A 21,624-nucleotide genomic window follows, 5' to 3' on the forward strand; every position below is an offset into this window, starting at 1 on the left:
TGTATGCCATGTGCCTCAAAATTAATATTTATCGTAGCCCATGTAAAATGAACTTTATTTATGTTCCGAAAACACGTTCCAACAGTTTCAATTATTTAGAACAATTATATTTTGAAAAAACTTGTCTTAAGTAAATTTCTTTTTGTTCAAATTTTTTTGGGCCCCCCTTAACTAACTCCCCTGTGCTAAGAGCCAATATATGGTAGAGGTTCATCTGCAGGGCACCAGGTTTCTCCGCATATAATTTTCTGACGCGCTCGAGTAACTGTAAAAATACCCGCTTGGGCTCCCCTACCAATATATTAAAAATAATTAATTTTGAAAATTTGGTACAAAACTTGGAGTAAGGAAAAATAAAAAAAAACTTGATGTAGGTACCTGAAGTATTTGCCCACTGCAAAAAAAACTGGCGAGTATCAAGGTAAATTTTGACCTAGTCCCTAGTCCATCAACAGATGATCAGATTTTTGTGGTCAGACAAATACTACTAGAGAAAATAATGAATTTATAATCGGAAACATAACGGAACAGATGAAAAACATATATTAATGTCCAGTTGCAATAACAAATAAACGATCGATTTATTGATTTGGATTGCCTGTTTATTTTAAAATATAATAATTGTCAAAAACCTCTCAACTAAAAACAGAAATTTTAACGATTCTCCCGAAAAATATTAAATTTTTTACCATCAAATATTGTAACAGAACACTTTTCTTTTCTTTCGAAAAAGGTTGAATTTTAATTTTTTTTTGGAGAATCCATAAAGTTTCTGTTTTTAATTTGACAGTTCTTTGACAAGCTGTATTTTAAAATAAATGGGCAAACCAAATCAATCGTTTATTTGTTGGTGCAACTGGACATAAGTTATGAGATAAGAGAGATGGAACGAGTAGAGGACCGAAGGAACGAATAGAATCCTATAAATTTTATATTCATTGTCTCCACCTTTAGACGTATCAGAAGAGTATGTCAACTAAAACTGTCACTAGAGTTGCACAAATTAGACTTTAATGTTTGAAATTGACTTGAGTTTGACTTAATTTTAAGTCAAACTCAAGTCAATTGTTCTGACAAATAATTCAAGTCAAGTCAAACTGGTCAATGGTTACAGGTTTGAAAATTCAAACTGTCTGTGAAACTAGTTTAAAAGACTATAAAAAATAATTTATTTTGTAGATATACTTTTTTGTCGAGATAGAAATGTTAGTTGCCAATTAAAATAACAAAATTAAAAACACAATGAACCCTATATAAAAGTAACTTGATACGGGAAGCGATTCAAGTCAACATAGAGTCGTAAATTAAAAAAAATGGTTTATTCACGCGTAAAATTGCTTGCTGTCAAGTTTCATTTTATCAGTAATCGGTGATAATTTTATGCATTCTATTCACTTTTTGAAGTGAAAACTTCTTTAGGGACGTTGTGCGATTTTTGGATAGGGGAAAAAGCATTGAATTCGTGACCGTCATTGCGACCGTCATCGCTTATACTATATATGATTTGTATGTATATATAAATTGTATACAAGTATTTAAATTTAAAATAATGTAAAACCTATTTTAGGATGGGGAAAAAAGATTTATTTCGCGACCGTCATCGCGATCGTCATCTCTTCGGCGAAATAAATTTTGTTAAGTATATGTATTGAAGTGAAAACTTCTTTAGGGACGTTGTGCACTTTTTGGATGGGAAATAGTATTAAATTGGCGACCGTCATCGCTTCGAAGAAATAAATTTTTGAAGTGAAAACTTGAGGGTCGTTGTGCACTTTTTGGATGGGGAAAAGTATTAAATTAGCGACCGTCATCGTTTCGACGAAATAAATTTTTGAAATGAAAATGTCTTTAGGGACGTTGTGCACTTTTTAGATAGGGAAAAAGTATTGAATTAGCGAACGTCATCGCGACCGTCATCGCTTCGTCAAAATAAATTTTTAAAGTGAAAACTTCTTTTGGGGACGTTGTGCACTTTTTAGATGGGGAAGAAATATTGAATTAGCGACCGTCATCGCTTCGGCGAAATACATTTTTGAAGTCAAAACTTCTTTAGGGACGTTGTGCACTTTTTGGATGGGGAAAAAGTAGTAAACTAGCAACCGTTATCGCTTCGACGAAATAAATTTTTGAATTGATAATTTCTTTAGGGACGTTGTGCATTTCTTGGATGGGGAAAAAGTATTGAATTTGCTACCATCATCACTTCGACGAAATAAATATTTGAAGTGAAACTTCTTTAGGGACGTTGTGCACTTTTTCGATGGAAAAAAGCATTAAATTAGCGACCGTCATCGCTTCGATGAAATCAATTTTTGAAGTGGAAACTTCTTGAGGGATGTGCACATTTTGGATGGGGAAAATATTATATTAGCAAACCTTCATCGCTTCGACGAAATAAATTTTTGAAGTAAAAACTTCTTGAGGGACGTTGTGCACTTTTTGGATGGGGAAAAAGTATTGAATTAGGGACCGTCATCGCTTCGACGAAATAAATATTTGAAGTGAAACTTATTTATGGACGTTGTGGACTTTTTCGATGTAAAAAAGTATTAAATTAGCGACCGTCATCGCTTCGATGAAATCAATTTTTGAAGTGGAAACTTCTTGAGGGATGTGCACATTTTGGATGGGGAAAATATTATATTAGCAAACCTTCATCGCTTCGACGAAATAAATTTTTGAAGTAAAAACTTCTTGAGGGACGTTGTGCACTTTTTGGATAAGGAAAAATGATTAAATTAGCGACCGTCATCGCTTCGACGAAATAAATGTTTTAAGTGAAAACTTTTATAGGGACGTTGTGCACTTTTTGTATGGAGGAAAATATTGAATTAGGGCCGTAATCGCTTCGACGAAATAAATATTTGAAGTGAAACTTATTTAGGGACGTTGTGCACTTTTTCGATGTAAAAAAGTATTAAATTAGCGACCATCATCGCTTCGACGAAATTAATATTTCAAGTAAAAACTTCTTGAGGGACGTTGTGCACTTTTTGGATGGGGAAAAAGTAGTAAACTAGCAACCGTTATCGCTTCGATGAAATAAATTTTTGAATTGATAATTTCTTTAGGGACGTTGTGCATTTCTTGGATGGGGAAAAAGTATTGAATTTGCGACCATCATCACTTCGCTGAAATAAATTTTTGTACATATATAAATTATGTGTATGTATACATAAATAGCATAGGGCAGAGGTTCTCAATCTGTGGTACATGTACCACTGGTGGTACATCTCATTATTGGCGGTGGTACACAAAACACAGAAAAAATTAAAATAGTAGTACTTAATAAGTATTGATAATACAATTTAAAGATATAGGTGGTACCACAAATAATAAAAATTACTGTAGGTGGTACATCACTCAAAAAGGTTGAGAACCGCTGGCATAGGGCATACGCATCGGGTATATCGTATATGATATAGGTATAGCACTTCTTTTAGGATGGGGTAAAAGCATTGAACTCGTAATTTATATACTATAAGAAGTTTTCACTTCTGTCGGCACTCCCACGAGTGCCTTTAATTCTTTTTATATTTTTATTTGGGTGTTACCAGATTACAACAAAAAATTCGTTGGATGATTTTTTTATCATACCAAGTATATTTTAAGCTACTTAAACAAAAATTTATAAAGAAACAACAAAATATAAATATATTTTGACAGAGTAGGTTCAATTAATTTTTTATAACTTTGCATCAGATGTCGTTTTAAAGAACTAGTTCCACTATTTGTCATTTTATAACGCTGTTTTTTATTTTTACATAATATGCACTTTGCAATTTTCATTGTCTTGCAATCACCTGCCGCAACATCAAGTAAATCAGTATATTTATTTTTCTTAATTAAATCTCTTTCGTCTGCAGATTGTTTTTCTTAATTTTTGCAGTAAGAATACCTTTAAAATAAGTCTTAATTTGTACTGGTACGTATTCTGAGCCGAAAAAGGTTCGGGTTAAGACATTATCGCACAAAGCACACACTTCAAAACGAACGTAACAAACAAGCAAGCATACACTTCTAAATATGAACTATAACTAATTTGCGGAGTAGCAGTGTACAGGTTCAGACCTATTCAAATAAGTCAAAACAAAAGGCTCTCAAATAGAATTGGAAATAAATAAGTTGCGCAATATGATATTCAAACTTCAAACTGTTTGAAGAAGTTTGATTTCAAGTCAAACCTAAAGATATCGAAATCAAGTCGTCAAACTTTTTTACAAAAAAGTTTTGGTTTTCAAGTCAAGTTTGTTGAGTAAAATCAAACTAGTTTAACTTGATGCATCTCTAACTGTCACTGTCACAGTTGTAGTTGCCAAACTCGTCCGATACGTCTAAAGGTGGGAAACAATTAATATAATGTAAATTTATAGGTTTCTATCGCTAAATTTCCCACCTCTACTAGTTTGATTTCTTTTATCTCACAACTTAATATTATTATGTTTTCCATCTTTTGCGTTTTTTTGCCGCTTATTAGAGCGCTCATCACCGTATATATGTTGTAATACAATTCTTCATGTATGAAACCTTTGTTAAACTGTGCCAAATTTATTTAAGAACAATTCAATAACACACTTTCTCCCAAGTAAAAAAACCTGTAATATACAGCGATGAGCGCGCTAATAACCGGCAAAATAACACAGAAGATGGAAAAAATAATACGTTGTGTAATAAAAAGAAACTAGTAGAGGTTTAAAATTATCGATACGAATCTATAAATTTACATTACGTAGTTTCCCACCTTTAGACGTCTTTTTATAAAATTCTCCTGTCACAGTATTAGTTGTCATACATACCCCTCCGATAAGTCTAAAGGGAGAAAAATATTTAAAGTAATGTAAATTTATAGGTTCCCATCGATAATTTTACACCTCTACTAGTTTCATCTCTTTTTATTACACAACGTATTATGTTTTCCATCTTTTGCGTTATTTTGCCGGTTATTAGCGCGCTCATCGCTGTAAACATTTTCTAACAAACCATAAATTTCATAGATTAATCACTTAAAATGAATATGTTACTGTTACCCACAAGTAAATGATGCAAGAGAAATCATAAATAAAATAAAATGTTTTATAAACTAGAAAGGTAACAGAAAAGTTTAGTTTCTGGACCATAGAAAAAACGTTTGTCACTAGAAAAATTAAGAGAAAACAGAGAAAGGTGTGCTAGCGTTACTGTAAATGTCAAGTATGTCTTGAAACTAAACACTATATAGAGATAAATTTTTTTAAAATAATCACGGTTTGTATTTGATGTATACCCTCGTAAACCACGAGTCGCCTTTAGGGACAAAACAGTATTAAAACAGTCTGTCCGATCTTATTACCAACTTGGTCGTGTTAAAAAGTTAATGATACGTTGTGAAATAAAAAATTCTTTAATAATGTCTGAATCTAAAAAAGATTAACCTCAAAAACACGGTTCAATTACAAGAAGCAGCTACGGTGGTGCCTGCAAACAAATATTTCCATATTGCTTCGAGTGCATATTTTGATGACATCAAATTCTTTTGTTGGTACAGCATGTCCTCTTATATTATATTTGTGTATATTAATATTATATATAGTTATTTTTTTATAGACAAGCAAAATTATTGGCTAAAACTCGTATAGTGAATGTGAATATAAAAGGAAATATATAAAATGATGAAGGGTCATCATTCCATACATTTCTGGGTAACTTATAATTGGTAATCAATAATTTTGCTTATCTATATTTCTGGGTAACTATAGACACGCGTTTCGGCTTACTTGGACCTCATCAGTATATAGTTGTATGTTCACATGAAATAGGATCACTACAGGAGCAATGTTACCATTTTTGGTCATTTTGTCAGAAGATATTTCCTTTTATATTCACATTCACTTTACGAGTTCTAGCCAATAATGTTGCTTATATACATTTATATTTGTACTCGATTATTCAACATCATTTTATTTAATAACGTTATCGATAGCTTAGTGTGAAAACCTCGTATCTCATTTCACAGAAAATTTTACAGAGATTTTAGAAAGAGAGATTTTAAACTGAATTAATGCATACTATAACTTAAACAAAAAAACTATATTTACATATTTTTGATTCTAAGTACGTTTAGATCATTACACATACATTTTTCATATATATTTTGGGTTAGAGTAGGCAGAGATTCAGTTTAAAATCACTCATGTAAAATTTTTTGTAAAACAAGATACGAGGTTTTCACACTAAGCCATTTTTATGGCTTTTCATTTCCTCAGGTATCCTTACCTCATTGGCAGTGTTAGTTGTAGCCTTGCGATATGCCGGTCTTCTAACAATATGACCAAAAATGGTAACATTGCTCCTGTGGTGATCCTTTTTCAAGTCAACATACAACTTTTTTAACTTGATACACTATACTGATGAGGCCCAAGTAGGCCGAAACACGTGTCTATAGTTACCCAGAAATGTATGGAATGATGACCCTTCATCATTTTATATAATATTTCCTTTTATATTCACATTCACTTTACGAGTTTTGGCCAATAATTTTGCTTATCTGTATTTATATTTGTACTCGATTATTCAACATCATTTTAGTTATTTTTTTATATATCTTATCGACCGTCTAATAAGTAAATTAGGATGTGATATATCACGTTTTTCGGTCAAAACGAAACGATTTTATTGTCTCGTCAAAACTCTATATTTCTCCAATGGTTATTGGCTTCTTCAGGAGTGCACTAAAAATTTTATTACAAACAATTATTAATTAAAAGGGAATCATTATAAATGACAAAAACCAGATAGTAAGCATTGTTGAAGATTACTATACACAATAATTATACTCGTCCAATATATCAAAACGTGAAACCTAAGATATGGAAAGAAGAATGGAAGAATAATAAATGTGAGATGAGCCTTAAAACGAATGAGAAATGAAAAACTCCTGGAGACGACGGGATAACAAAGGAGATGATTACAGCTGGAGGTCAAACAATGTTGGAGGCGGTTAAAATCTTAATGAACAAAGTGTCTCTTTGGGTGTCCCTTGATAAAATGCGCAGGTACTTCTACTGCACAACAAAGGAGACAAACACAAACTCTAAAATTACAGACCAATAAGGCCGATGCCACATTATGCGTTTTGACCGGATGCGTTTCCGCCGCATCCGGTGAAAACGCATAATGTGACAGATCGGTCCGGTTGCGTTGGAAACGGATGCTTTTTGAGTCATCGGTACGCGCTTACAAACTGCACCAGACCAAACGCATAGTGTGACAGGTCGGTCCGGTTGCGTTGGCAACGGATGCGTTTTCACCGCATCCGGTCAAAACGCATAATGTGGCATCGGCCTAAGCCTGTTACCACATCCGTACAAACGGATTACCGAATTATTTACTAACAGATTATCAAATAAATTTGATATTTATCAGCCTGTTGAACAAGCGGGAATTCGCAAAGGTACCATAAAACACCTACAGACAATGAGGACACTTATCGGAAAGCATGTAACGAATAAAATGAACCTCTTCATTTGGCATTTGTGGATTACATTAAGGCATTGGATTCCATAGAACTGTGGGCCGAATTAGAAAGATCGAATAACGCAAGGATATAGGATTCTAGATATAGAATACTCCTCAAATATACAGGGTGTCCCGAAAAGATCGGTCATAAATTATATCACACTGGCGTCAAAAATAGTTCGATTGAACCTAACTTACCTTAATACAAATGTGCTCATAAAAAAAGTTACAGCCCTTTGAAGGTACAAAATGAAAATCGATTTTTTTCAATATATCGAAAACTATTTGAAAATGGACATGTATCATTCTGATGGCAGAAACATCTTAAAACAAAATTGTAGTAAAGTTTCTAAATTCCATTAAAATTTTATGGAGGTTTTATTCCCTTAAACCCCTCTTCCCAAACTTTTGTGTACGTTCCAATTAATTCATCATTGTGGTACCAGTAGTTAAGGGTGGGTCGTTTTTATACTTTTTTTAAATTTCAAGACGCCTGTAGTTGAAAAAGTTGCTATTGGTAAAATTATCTTGTAAAAATTTTATTAAATTTTTTTCGTCACTATTTGAGCCCCCGCCAGCCCCCTCAATAAACAAAAAAAATTAAATAAACAAATTAATTTCCCTGTATTATGAAATAATGCAATATGGTTCTCTTATTACCTAAAAAAATATTTTTAATTTTTAGATATATTTAGGCCCCCGCCAGCCCTTAAAGCTTGTTACGCACGGGGAGCTATACTATAATATAATAGTATATCGCTCTCATAGTAATAAGTAAGGCTGCATACATGGAACTAATGCTTCCGTGTGTGCAGACTCACTCATTACTATAGTCTACTACAATATAATAATATGTACATTATACTATAGCTCGCCGTACGTCACAAGTTTTGGTTAAAAACAATCAAGTACTTTTCCACTTTGGAGCAGCTCTTCGCTTATTTTGTGGTTTAAAATATACAAAATAGAACATACAAAACTTAGAACTCACCACGCGGAAGTAGCTGCCATCGAGTTCCATCCCTGCCCACCCATCCACCCAACCATATGAGCAATTTTTAATTTCCTACTTCATAGTCTGATTTGCTATTTGGCATATTGCTTCTAGATTATAGATGCTATAGTTGTACGTATCCAACCATCCCTATTAGTAAACCCACATACGGCCAAAGATGCCTCCCTCACTAATTTGACACCTCTTTGACCAGCCTGTGTAAAGCAGGATAGCTTCCATAAATCTCCTTCTGGATAACTACCAGTTTTAATAAATTCTTGAATGTCTTCATCAGCCAGATTTTTCGTCATTAGCGGCTCCGATTATCTGCAGTCTTGCCAATGTATTCAATCAATCTAGGATTCCGCTTCAAAATTATTGAATTTGGGAACTTCCAATTTTCTCGAAGTGTTATTCAAATTTATAACATTTTATTTCGCTTTCGATCTGCACTTTAATATCCTTTTGTATCCTAATTTTCTTATAGTTTGCCGATAGAACACGAGAATGATAGAGTATGTGGTATTTCCGTCCAGATATCTAACCAAATGTCGCAGTGGCAATTCGTTTGTATGTAGTTGACATATTTTCCATTGCAAGGGTCGTTTATGACGTACTAGCAATTCCATAAAATGTATTACACCACCGTGGGGCCCAGTGTTAACGACAGTACCACCGCAGCCAACAGCAGTTAACTCGCTAATTGACACCTGATTTTCTGTTAAATAGTTAAAAATCGTTGATGCTATGGTCTTTGCAGTACCATTTTGAGGTGTTACGTGCCCTATATAGTCGCTACCAGGTTCCTTCAATAACACTTTATGTTCTTCGACAGTGGTTTTTCTAGATGACGATTTTCCCTTTTCTTGAATGTGAAGGGTTTGATTTTTGCGACCATCAAAATAGAGAGCTTGCAGACTAGCCTTTTTCTTTGTAGATCTAATTTAAAATTGTCTATTACACAGACTTGTGATTTTTGGATAACAATCCAATATCTTCAAGAACTGCACTAGCGATCATTGCTCCTTTTCTACTCGATAATCCAGTTCGGTCTATTGCAGTGAAAGGTAGGCGGTGTAGGCGTAGAGTGCTTAGGAGTATTAGGGGCTCTTCTGGACCTGGACAAATTTAGCTGGCGGCGGGGTTTAAGGTTGTTTAAATTAAATAAGTATTTTTAAAGTGCATTTGAAGCTATTTTTAGTCGTTTGAAGCAACAGGTTTCATTGATGTAAGAATTAAATTTTTAATTTTTTTAGGGGTCGGGCGGGGGAGCTAAATATTAAAATAAAAGAAAAATATCACTATTCATTCTAGACCATTTGGCAACTTTCTTTACTACAGGCATAAAAAAACTAGAGAACCGACCCACCTTATTAAACACAACTTTTTGCCTCTTAGTATTTTTTCGATAAGCCAGTTTTTATCGAGAATCGGCTTCTTTTTTAATATACACACACCGGCAAAATTAGCCGAACACCTTAAAAATGGGACATGTTTGATGTCTCGAATCTCCTAATCCTGTTGTCCCATTTGAGTGATTCTTTTAGTATGTTATAGCCTTATTAGTTAAGAATATCGGTGTAATAATATTGTCAAAACGGCAAACAGGTGTATGTTCTAAAAAAACTTTTGATAGTGTGTAAAAATTTTTTACACACTATCAAATGTTTTTTGAGAACATACACCTGTTTGCCGTTTTGACCTATTTAGAAGTGTGTACAAGTCTTGCAGTCTTTTCCAATAATATTGTTGCTAGACAGGTAAATGTCATTTTATACCGGGTGCTACAATCATACTGTGTTTTTTTCTTAAAGTTCGGAACACCCTGTGGAATATTCTGGCATATATAAAATATTAAAATTAAAATTTGATTGTAGACTTAGGCTTTCTTAACATTTTCTTTTTTGATTCATTTGCTTATCTTGGAAAATAAAAAAGTTATGTGCTACCAACTAGTCATGCTTTTTATCAATAAATCCTTATAGTAGGGGAGGAAAGTATGCTAAATTTGCAGTTACTCGAGCGTTATGGGGACCTATTGAAATGTGAAGAGTGGGTGCTAAAACCAAAAAAAGTTAAATTAAGCTTTCCATAAAGTTTGGGACTCTCCATTTTTTAATTTAATTTTCCATTTCCACCAATCGTTTCTCCAATTATAGGAAATATAGGCTATATCTATCCATAATTGGAAAAAATGTTGCGAATAAAAGTTGCTTATTTTTACGTCAAGGATCCAAATCTGCAATAAAAACTGAGGGCTCCTATTTAAGATTTTAAAGTAACCCCCCACTCCACCTCCGTGGGGGGTCGTGTTTGGTGCCATTCGTTAGATTTTTGAAAAACATTGGATAGGTGTATTTTGCAGTTTTACGATCTGATGTTCATTTCGCGAAATATCGCAGGGTTCGTATTTAACATTTTTAATTTATCCCCCACTCCTCACCGTGGGGTGTCACGAGCCCCCACGGAGGTGGGGTGGGGAATTTAATTTAAAATCTTAAATAGGAGCCCCCAATTTTTATTTCAGATTTGTATTCTTTACGTAAAAATAAGCAAGTTTTATTCGACACATTTTTTCGAATTATGGATAGATAGCGCTATAATCGGAGAAAAATGATTGTTTCAAATGAAAAATTAAATTAAAAAATGAAAAGTCCCCCACTTTATGGAAAACTTAACTTAACCTTTTTCTGATTTTAGCATATACTCTTCACAATCCAATAGGTCCCCATAACACTCGAGTAACTACAAATTTAGTATACTTTCCTCCCCTACTATGAGGATTTATTGATGAAAAACATGGATAGTTGTTAACGCACATAACTTTTTTATTATCTCACATAAGTAAATGAATCAAAAAGAAAAATATTAAGAAAGCCTAGGTCTATAATCGAGTAGTAATTTTAATATTTTACATGTGCTAGAATATTCCACAGGGTGTTCCAAACTTTAAGAAAAAAACACAGTATGCTTGGTACACCCGGTATAAAATGATATTTACCTGTCTAGCAACAATATTATTACAACGATATTCTGAAATAATAATGCTATAACATACTAAACGAATCACTCAAATCGGACCAGTGGTTTAGGAAATTCAAGACATCAAACATGTCCCATTTTTAAGGTGTTCGGCTAATTTTGCCGGTGTGTGTATTTACATAACAATTTTATGGGGGTTAATTTCTTTAAACCCCCTAAATGTTTGTGTACCTTCCAAATAAACTATTATTGTGGTACCATTAGTTAAAAACAATATTTTTAAATCTTTTTTGCCTCGTAGTCTTTTTTTTGATAAGTCACTTTTTATCGAGATGTGGCTTCTTTTTCAAAATATATCTAAAAATGTAAATTATTCGTCTCTATAAGTAATCGTACTTAATCATATACAAATATGTGGTGGATTCGACAAATATTCAAAATATGTCGATAAACACTGGCTTATCGAAAAAGTACTAAGATGCAAAAAAGTTTTAGAAACATTGTATTTAACTAATGGTGCCACAATAGTAATTTAATTGGAACGTACACAAACGTTCGGGGGGGCTTAAAGGAACAAAACCCCCATAAAATTGTTATGGGGTGCACAAATTTCATTTTAATTTTTTTTAAGATATTGCTGCCATAACAATGCCACATGTCTATTTTCAATAAAAAATCTCTAAGAGTTTTCGATATATGAAAACAAAATCGATTTTCATTTTTTAACTTCAGAGGGCTGTAACTTTTTTTGTGTGCACTACTGTATATAGGTAAGTGAGGTTCAATCAACCTATTTTTGGCCCCAGAATCTGTGGTATAATTTATGACCAATCTTTTCGGGACACCCTGTATATATGACAATGCAATTACGCAAATAAATGTATCAGAAGGTCTAACAACAAGCAAAAGAAGAACGGAGAGAAGAGTTAGACAGGGAGACACTATCTCTCTTGAATTATTTACTCTTGCATTCGATGTTTTCAAGAAGTAAAATTGAGAACAACGTGGAATTAAAATTGATGGCAGATATTAAAATCATCTTAGATTTGGCTTTGACATAGTAGCCAACAACAATACAGAAGAACTAATCTACTACAAGACTCAAGAATCTGAAAAAGTCGGTTTAAAAATGAACTTAAACATAACAAAATTGATGACAAATCAAGATCTTGTGAAGACACAATCGACCTAGATGGAAGTGAGAACGAAAGTGTCGAAAAGTAATAAGAACTCAGGGTTAAATCGTTAAAATATAGGCCTTCACATTAATGTTATGCATCTCAAGAAACAGCCTATTTAATAATTTGTTAATGATTCTAATATTTTTACGTTTTCGTCATCAAACTGGTGGCCTGTTTGTATAAAGTGTTGGACAACAGCGCATGTGTTGTTTCTTCTTTTGCAGTCACTTTGATATTGACTGATAGACTGTTTTACCCACTGACCGATTTGTCCAACATAACATTCCTGGCAATCTAAATAGTGTAATTTTATTGATATATAATTATTGCCATTATACATCACTGGTGCCCTAACTTTAATTTTAGAAAACATGGTTTTTGATATAAGATATTTGTTAATTTGTATATTTGTGTAGGTTTTAAATAAGGAAGTTAGTTGATTTGTTAAATTAGGAATTACTGCTATTTAGAATTGGTGGTCGCTGATATGTTCTATTCTATTTTTCATGGCAATAACGGTATTAAACTTTTGACTTTTAGAATGTTTAGAAGCAAAATTTAGAAACATTCCTGATGTTGTAGGTTTTTGATACCAGTCTAGTATAATATAATTATTAGCTTTACGGATGACTTTGCTATCTAGAAATGGTACACTATTGTCTTTCTCCATTTTAACAGTAAATTCTATGTTTTCGTTGAATGAATTAAAAACTTTTAACGTTGTTTGTTTATAATCATGAGAGACAGCGCAAATTATATCATATATTTATAAGAATCATAAATGGTAGGTACACCCATTTCTTCAAAATCAATTTATTCCACATGCGTTCGTTACCATAAAACATTTAATAAATTAATATAATATCGCAATATCAGTGTAATAAATAATTTCTACAGCAAACCCCAAAAAAATTATCATTTAAAGAGAACAGAATTCAATTAACCCTATATAGAAAGTAATTAGGACAACCAGTACCATCAATCAACGCATACGAGAATTTTAATATTAACTTCCTGGCCAGAGATACATATCCAAAAATCTGTATAAACTTTCACTTTTTAAAGCAGCGGATTTTTCAAAAGCACCTGTTGCAAATTGAATAGAGCTCTGTTTTGTAACTGCTGCATCGCATCGGTTACAATACCGGTATATACTGTTCAATTAGTTATAGGCAACCGAAAATAAGAATGCATCGCCAAAGTGAGCAATTGTAGAACTATAAATATCGACATTGGTCTGCATTGGTCATTGGAGTTTTGCAATGGTTTTGCATGAGTTTTGTATTTGTTGAATGTTGAAATAATTTTTAATAGTAATAATTCGGTGGTAATAAGTTTAGTAGGTTAATAAGTTTAATAGTAATAAGTTTTTAATAGTAATAAGCCGATTTGAATTGCATTTTGAAGTGTCAACTGCACTAGCCCAAAGGTTTTTTCTTAAAAAAACCAGTTGGTTTAAACCAAGGTTTCAAGCATGTGGTTTAAGCCTGCCAAACTTGAACATAACCTTGATTTCTGCAGCAGAATGCAGAATCGATAGTGTTCATACTAAGCCGGCCACTCATGATACTGCGGTGTGGTTCAATTTTGTCGAATTCGACTAATTAATTGACAAAAATTTTGATCTTGTGATCCAACAAAATCGTTACAATTTTACCACAGGGAAACTGGTGTCTATGCTGCAGTACCTACTGCAGAATTGATATCATCGACGATTTTGTCGAACGATACCGCAGTATCTTGAGTGGCCGGCTTTATTGGGCTTTATTGAAAAGCGCTGGTTTCCTCGAAAGCGGTGCCGAAAACCTCCGATCGTAACACTGCCATGAATGACATCATAAAAAACTGTACCATGCAAAATAAGAGCGTTGGTTTCCAAGGATGCGTTGGAAGCCACCGCTTGCTGAGCTTGCACATTCCATTGCCCCAGTGAAGAACCTTGAATTTTTCACCGTAATCTGACGTAATTCATCGCAGTGCTACGGTCGCTGTTTGTCGGTGCCGCTTTCGAGGAAACCCAGGCTTTAGGGATTCATGAACGACGTTGAATACAATTGATTTCATTTTTCTGTTATTTCTAAAGTAACACGTTCACCTCTTTTGTGCACTTTATTGTTCCATTAAGATTATTTTTTCATTAACTGTAACAGTGATTGATATAACCATTCAGTATATTTGTTGTGATACATATTATGATACGAGATCAATAGTATCAAAAGCAAATCATCCTGTAGTACTGATGGACTATCCATAAAAATCTTCTCAAATCTCACAGAAAATGTGTTGGAAAGCCTCGTCTCACTAATTAATGATTCCTTTGAAAGAGGCAAATTCCCAGAGTGCCTAAAGATAGCCATTATTATTCCCCTTCATAAGGGTGGTGAAAAATCTAATGCTTGCAACTATAGACCTATTGCCTTACTACCGGTACTTTCAAAAATTATTGAGAGACTCATAAAAACCCGTCTCATGTCCTTTCTCATTGATAACAACATCTTATCCCAAAATCAGTTCGGCTTTTTAACTAATAAATGTACCACTGATGCCTTGCTTTCTGTGTTTCATGAGGTTTACCAAGCACTAAACAATAATCTTTATACTGCCACTGTTTTCTGTGACTATGCCAAAGCTTTTGACTGTGTAAATCACGACATTTTGATTAAAAAACTAAATTTCTATGGGATTCGAGGTATTTCTTTGAATTGGTTCCAATCTTACTTGAATAATAGGAAACAAATAGTTAGAGCAAATGATACTGACTCTAGTCTCAAAAACATTGTATGTGGAGTACCACAAGGTTCAGTATTGGGTCCTCTACTGTTCCTTATCTTTATAAATGACATCACTAACTTAAAAATCGATGGAAAAATTTTTCTTTTTGCTGATGATACCAGTATCACTTGGAGCAACTCAACTATTGCATCTCTTCATGCAACTATAACTTCTGATTTGCTTACGATAAAAACCTGGTCTGACTCTAATTTACTCTCTTTTAACGTGGATAAGACAGTAGCATTATCCTATAAAAGTGCTCTTCAACCCCTGCTTGTTAATAACAGCCAGATCTCTACCGTTGGTTCTGTAAAATTTCTTGGTATTTTTTTAGACAGCAACCTCAAATGGTCCCTTCATATCGATGTGTTAAGTAAGAAACTCGCCTCAGCCTGCTATGCTATAAGATCTGTTTCGAAAGAACTCAATTTAGCATCTTCTAAACTAACATATTTTTCTTTGTTCGAGTCTCATCTTCGATATGGTCTTCCTTTTTGGGGTTCTAGTACAGCTGCCCAGTTAGATGTTATTTTCAAATTACAAAAAAGAGCAATAAGGTATCTGTTTGGCCTCAGAAGAACAACACATTGCAGAAGTTACTTCAAAGATCACGGCATTTTAACCCTTACATCTTTATATATTTTAGAAACTGTTTGCTTAATTCGTAAACACATGCATGTCTTTCCAGCAAGGCCTCGTCATGACTACTCCACCAGAAATTCAAATTTTGATGTCTATTTACCGATCCCGTCCTCTGAGTTAGTAAAGAAATCTATATTATATTCCGCAAAAAAACTATACAACCATCTTCCTTTACAACTCAAATCTGCAACATCTTTCCCCAAGTTCCGTAAAATGACAAAAGCTCATCTATCTAAAAGACCATATTATTCAGTAGAAGAGTTTCTGAATGACTAACTAAGAAATTACAGTAATGTACAAGTAACCAAACTTATCTATATTTGGGTGTCACATGCAGCAGCTTAAACTTATTAGTTCCTATGTCTATAAATAGTTTACTTTGTTGTATATTCACTTTGCAATTTCTATAAATTGTTGCAAATATATCGATCTTGTTTTCTTTTCTTTACTTTATTAACTTATATTTTGTATTTATGTATATTTTTTTTTATATTGACGATTTATCAAATTTCAGAAAATTGTATTTGTTATTGTTAGATATTATTTATTTATTTTTTCTGACTTTATTTAAGCTTTGTCCATAAAATTTGTATTTTCAGTGACAATAAAGCATACTTCTATTCTATTCTATTCTAGACTTAAGGAACATTTCCACAGCATTTTGTAACCCAAAAATTGTTCCACAACTTTTTAGGCTATGTTTTAATATTTTGTAATAAAAAGTGAATTTCAATTCGCTATTTGAAGCAATATAAGCCTGTTTGAAAACAATACCGATTTGAACGAACTTATTCTTATCAAATTACTTTTAAGACTTAAATATTTTTATACAAACACAGCAAAATGGAAGAACAATGTCAATATCTTTAGTTACTCCTATGCTCACCAAGTAGCGTACCGCTTATTTTGATTTGCCTATAGGGCCATGCGATCTGAATCTCTAGACTTTTGACAATGTTTGTAATATACCACACTTAGGGTAAGAACAGGACTAGTGGGTCTTGGTGGAGGTGGAGGTGAAGGTCGTGGTGGCGGTGGAGGTGAAGGTCGCGGTCGATGTCGACATCCATGTAAAACAAACACATTGTAGTGAATGGAAGAGAACAGAGCAGGTAAGTCGCGGTGAAGGTTTAGCGCGACGCCATTCAGGAGGTTTACATCGATGCTTTTTAAAATAAAAATAGTTTGTTTTACATGGATGTCTACTGCGCGGCCTATAAGGATGCTTCCCTGTGATTCGTCCGTTCAAAGCCAAGTTGTCATTACCTACGCTATCTGAGTTGATACTTTTTATGTAATCCCTTTTTGTATTCAGATTATTTTTAAATTTTTAAAGTATCTAATTAAATACAGTAAATTTTTGAAATTTGAAGGAGGATCTGATTATGTACAGCTGACATTTCATGACTATCATTACTTGACTGACACAATATCGTAAAAGCGCAGTCTTGTTGTCATTCAAATTTCTTGAAACTACTTTACTTAGCGTAGTCTCCAAAAAACCTGATTTTACAAAGAGCTGTCTGATACTATACGCTCCGGACAGTATGAATTGTTCATATTTAAAATCAATAAAATCAATATTTTTCGGAAACGAAACGCTACGTGCCGGAAAGGTGCGGGCATGATAATATGATTCTTGCTTAATAGGGCATTCCAACATTCTGTCAAAATTAAATCAATATGGTGGCTTGAAGGGAAATATAAATCACCATACTGAAGTAAAAACTTCTTTTGTATATTGGTATAAAAAGTTTTATTAAAAAACATAAAAGTCCTCCAAAAGGATTTGCAAAACGTTTTCAATCTGAATCAGATCATCCGCAGTGCGTTCTGCTTCACAAAAGAAACTAGCAACTTATTTAGAAAGGTTACATCGATATAAATGGTTTACATAACAATTAAGTGATATTTGTAGCGACTCCAAGTCGATGTTACAAGATGAAATGTGCTAGGAGTGCTCAAAGGGCAACATGGTTCCCTGCTCGTTAAGAACTCGTGGTTCTTGCCAGTTCAATGGACACAGACCAACCACGAGTTCTTAACGAGCAGGGAACCATGTTGCCCTTTGAGCACTCCTAGCACATTTCATCTTGTAACATCGACTTGGAGTCGCTACAAATATCACTTAATTGTTATGTAAACCATTTATATCGATGTAACCTTTCTAAATAAGTTGCTAGTTTCTTTTGTGAAGCAGAACGCACTGAGGATGATCTGATTCGGATTGAAAACGTTTTGCAAATCCTTTTGGAGGACTTTTATGTTTTTTAATAAAACTTTTTATACCAATATACAAAAGAAGTTTTTACTTCAGTATGGTTTTTTAACTATGGTATACAGCCAGCTACGGGGACTTTCCCATTGATTTTGGAAATATAAATGTTATTCTGTTAGTTCTTAATGTGTTTTAGATCATTTTAGTTGCGTTTTTTGTAATTTTATTTTTTACACGCATTAATGTAACACTTTCACTGCAAGAATTAATTTAAAAAGATAATATACCTAATTTCTATTGTGTTTTGAAGTGTGGAAGGCGAAGTAATCCTGATAAAGTTCAGTTTAATCAGTTACCATCAGTGAAACATTTTAAGCATAAAACTTAACTAAAGAAGTTATCATCTGAGAGACAAAAACATTGGTAAAATGCTATAAAATGTCCTATAAAATGCTAAATGACTAACAATGTTCATGTTACTTACCTACTCTTGGAAAACTTTCTCCACTGTAGGATAATTCAGATTTCTTGAGGGAAAATAAATCTATATTATTTATTTTGCCAATCCTTTGCTTGTACCTACTAGCAACATCTGTATGTGTCTACTAACAACTTTCGAAAATATTTCAAATAACTCATGTATACTTATTCACTGCTTAAATCTAAATAGAGTCGTTCAAGTAGTTCTACAACTAAAAACTACACAAAATCAACATCAAAATGTTCGGAAAAAATAACTCAAAAACTATTAAAAGTGAAAAACTTAAGAAACACATGTAGTGCAAATATAAACAAATACAACGTTTGACAGTTTTACTCCCAGCGTTGTGATAAACATCAAAGTCTTGGAATGCCCTATTGGACAGTACTGAATCATCATTTAAGGGCACATGAGCAAAAAGTCGCCTGCGAAAATGTTCTTCTTCTTCTTTTACCCTTTACTTCCTCCAATTTTGAACATAGGTTTCCCCAGTTTCCTCCATTCGCTTCTGTTTAGTGCTTTCTGTTTTCAGTGTGTTCCTCCTATCTTTCTAATGTCATCTCCCCATCTCATCTGGGGTTGTCCTCTTGCTCTCTCTCCTGTCCATGGTCTAAATTGTTATATCGTGGTATTCCACCGATTGTCCGTTTGTCCTGCGTCTCTGATTTTGTTTTATTTCTTACCTGTTGTTTTGCTTTTTGTCTGTTTATTTTACTCCTAACATTGCTCTCTCCATGGCTCTTTGCGTTTTCATTATTTTACCCATGTTTGCTTTGGTCAAGGTCCACGTTTGGCATGCGTATGTGAGAATTGAGAGTATGAACTGGTCAAACACCTGGTAGTCTGGGCAGATTATCGAAGGATAGGCCATTTTTGGGAAAAGTTATTTACCAGCAATTTTATTGCTGGAATCGAATCATATGATTGTATATATTAATAATATGGGTCTACCCCAAAATCCCGACTGCCAAAATCTCGACAGTCAAAATCCCGACGGCCAAAATACCGACACGCCAGAATCCCGACAGGCCAAAATCCCGACACGCCAGAATCCCGACAGGTTTGATAAGTTCCTGTTTGACATAATATAATTACATTTATTTTTGGTTTTTTGTTTATGGCCATAAGTATTGTTATATTTCTATTTGATATGAAAATTAAATTTTGATAATTATAAACAGAATTCAATTTAATATAAAATATTTTCAATTTTCTCAACCACGGGCATATAAATTTATAACAACCTGTATACAACAAATTGTTATATTTAATTTTAAGAAGTGATTAGAAAAAGCTTACGGAACTCGGGACAATGCGCCGAGAATAAACAAAGTGAATGGCGCGTACCATTATCGTTGTTCGCGGAAGGTTCGATCATTAGCCTATGCTAAATAAGACTCAGTTGAAAGAGATAATAGGTCATTATCGTTGTTCGCGGAAGGTTCGATCATTAGCCTATGCTAAATAAGACTCAGTTGAAGTAGATAATAGGTCATTAAATTTTGTAAATAGTAGAAAGTAATTTTAGAATGGGAATTAACTATTTTTTTTTGAAATCCATTAAGCATATTTAGAAAGATTAAAAATTGGTTTTGAGGAAGACTGCGAATGAGAGTTGGTGGTGGAAGGTTGATTTGTGAATCTGGAAGGGATATTTAGAAAGTAGGGGAATGAATGACAAATAGAGATCAGAATGTTTTGAGCTGTCGAGAAGTGAAGTCGAGTAGTAGACGGTAGTGTACGGAGAGTGAGAAGGCCGGTGTAGTTCCGTGAGTGTGGAGTATCTATCGTGGAACGAGAGGTAGGCCAGGTCGAGAGTAAAGAAACTCCTTGAGCCAAGAGTGTCCCGGTAGCTGATTGAAGTTTCGAAAAAGGTAGAAACACGGCATCACGACAGAAGCAGGAGCTTCACGAAGCTCCTGCAGATATAGCAGAAGCTATACGAGCTAGTTTTCAAAGGAGAACATTACTGGAAGCCAGGACGAGGTGTTGATCGCAGCCAAGGATAGCAGGAAACGGGTCTTGTGTGAAGACATTCTCAGTTCACCAGAAAAAGGTCAGTCTCATTTGTTTGGACATGAATGTATGGGTTTTTCGTATTAAATACCACATTTAAAATTGAAGAACATAATCAATAATATCAGAAAAGCTTCATCAAACTTAAATAGAATTGTTGCTAATAAATCATAATAGTTAAATGTTAATAAAAACTTTCAATTGGAAACCAAAAGGAAATAAGATTCCCATGTGTAAATGTTATGTTTAAGAATAATAAGATATAGCAAATATTAAGCAGTGATTGACATTTAAATAAAATAAACAATATTTTGATTATAATTGTAACCCATATGTGTGTATTATTTTACTCTTTTCTTTCCTATCCCGATTAGGAACCATTGAGAAATACTTAGAAGCCACGTAAGTAAGTAATTAATTTTATAAAAAGCCCTGAGATTGAAAACATATTGATATGTGATCTGGTAAATTAATTAGATTATTATTAATGCGTTGATTAAATTAAATGACATATAAGAATATTATCTCATATCAATAATAAAGATCACATCAACTGTCGTCCAACGTGGAAAGCATTGAAAAGTATTTCTAGTGGCAAATTTGAAGGATAGAAAGAGTAAAGCCGGTATTTGAAAATTTATATGCCTGTGGTAAAAAGTGAGATACTTACATTTGATAACATAAAATTTTAGATCTCTTTAGGTACAAATTTTACATAACTGATTTAATATTTTATTTTTACGATATTTACATTTGATATATTTATTGACAATTTATAATATTTGGGTGAGAAAAAGTCGTCTTGGTAACATACTAGTAAAATTTCATATTTGGCGGGGACAGT

The sequence above is a fragment of the Diabrotica virgifera genome, chromosome 1 (assembly GCF_917563875.1).
Source record: "Diabrotica virgifera virgifera chromosome 1, PGI_DIABVI_V3a".
NCBI lineage: Eukaryota > Metazoa > Arthropoda > Insecta > Coleoptera > Chrysomelidae > Diabrotica > Diabrotica virgifera.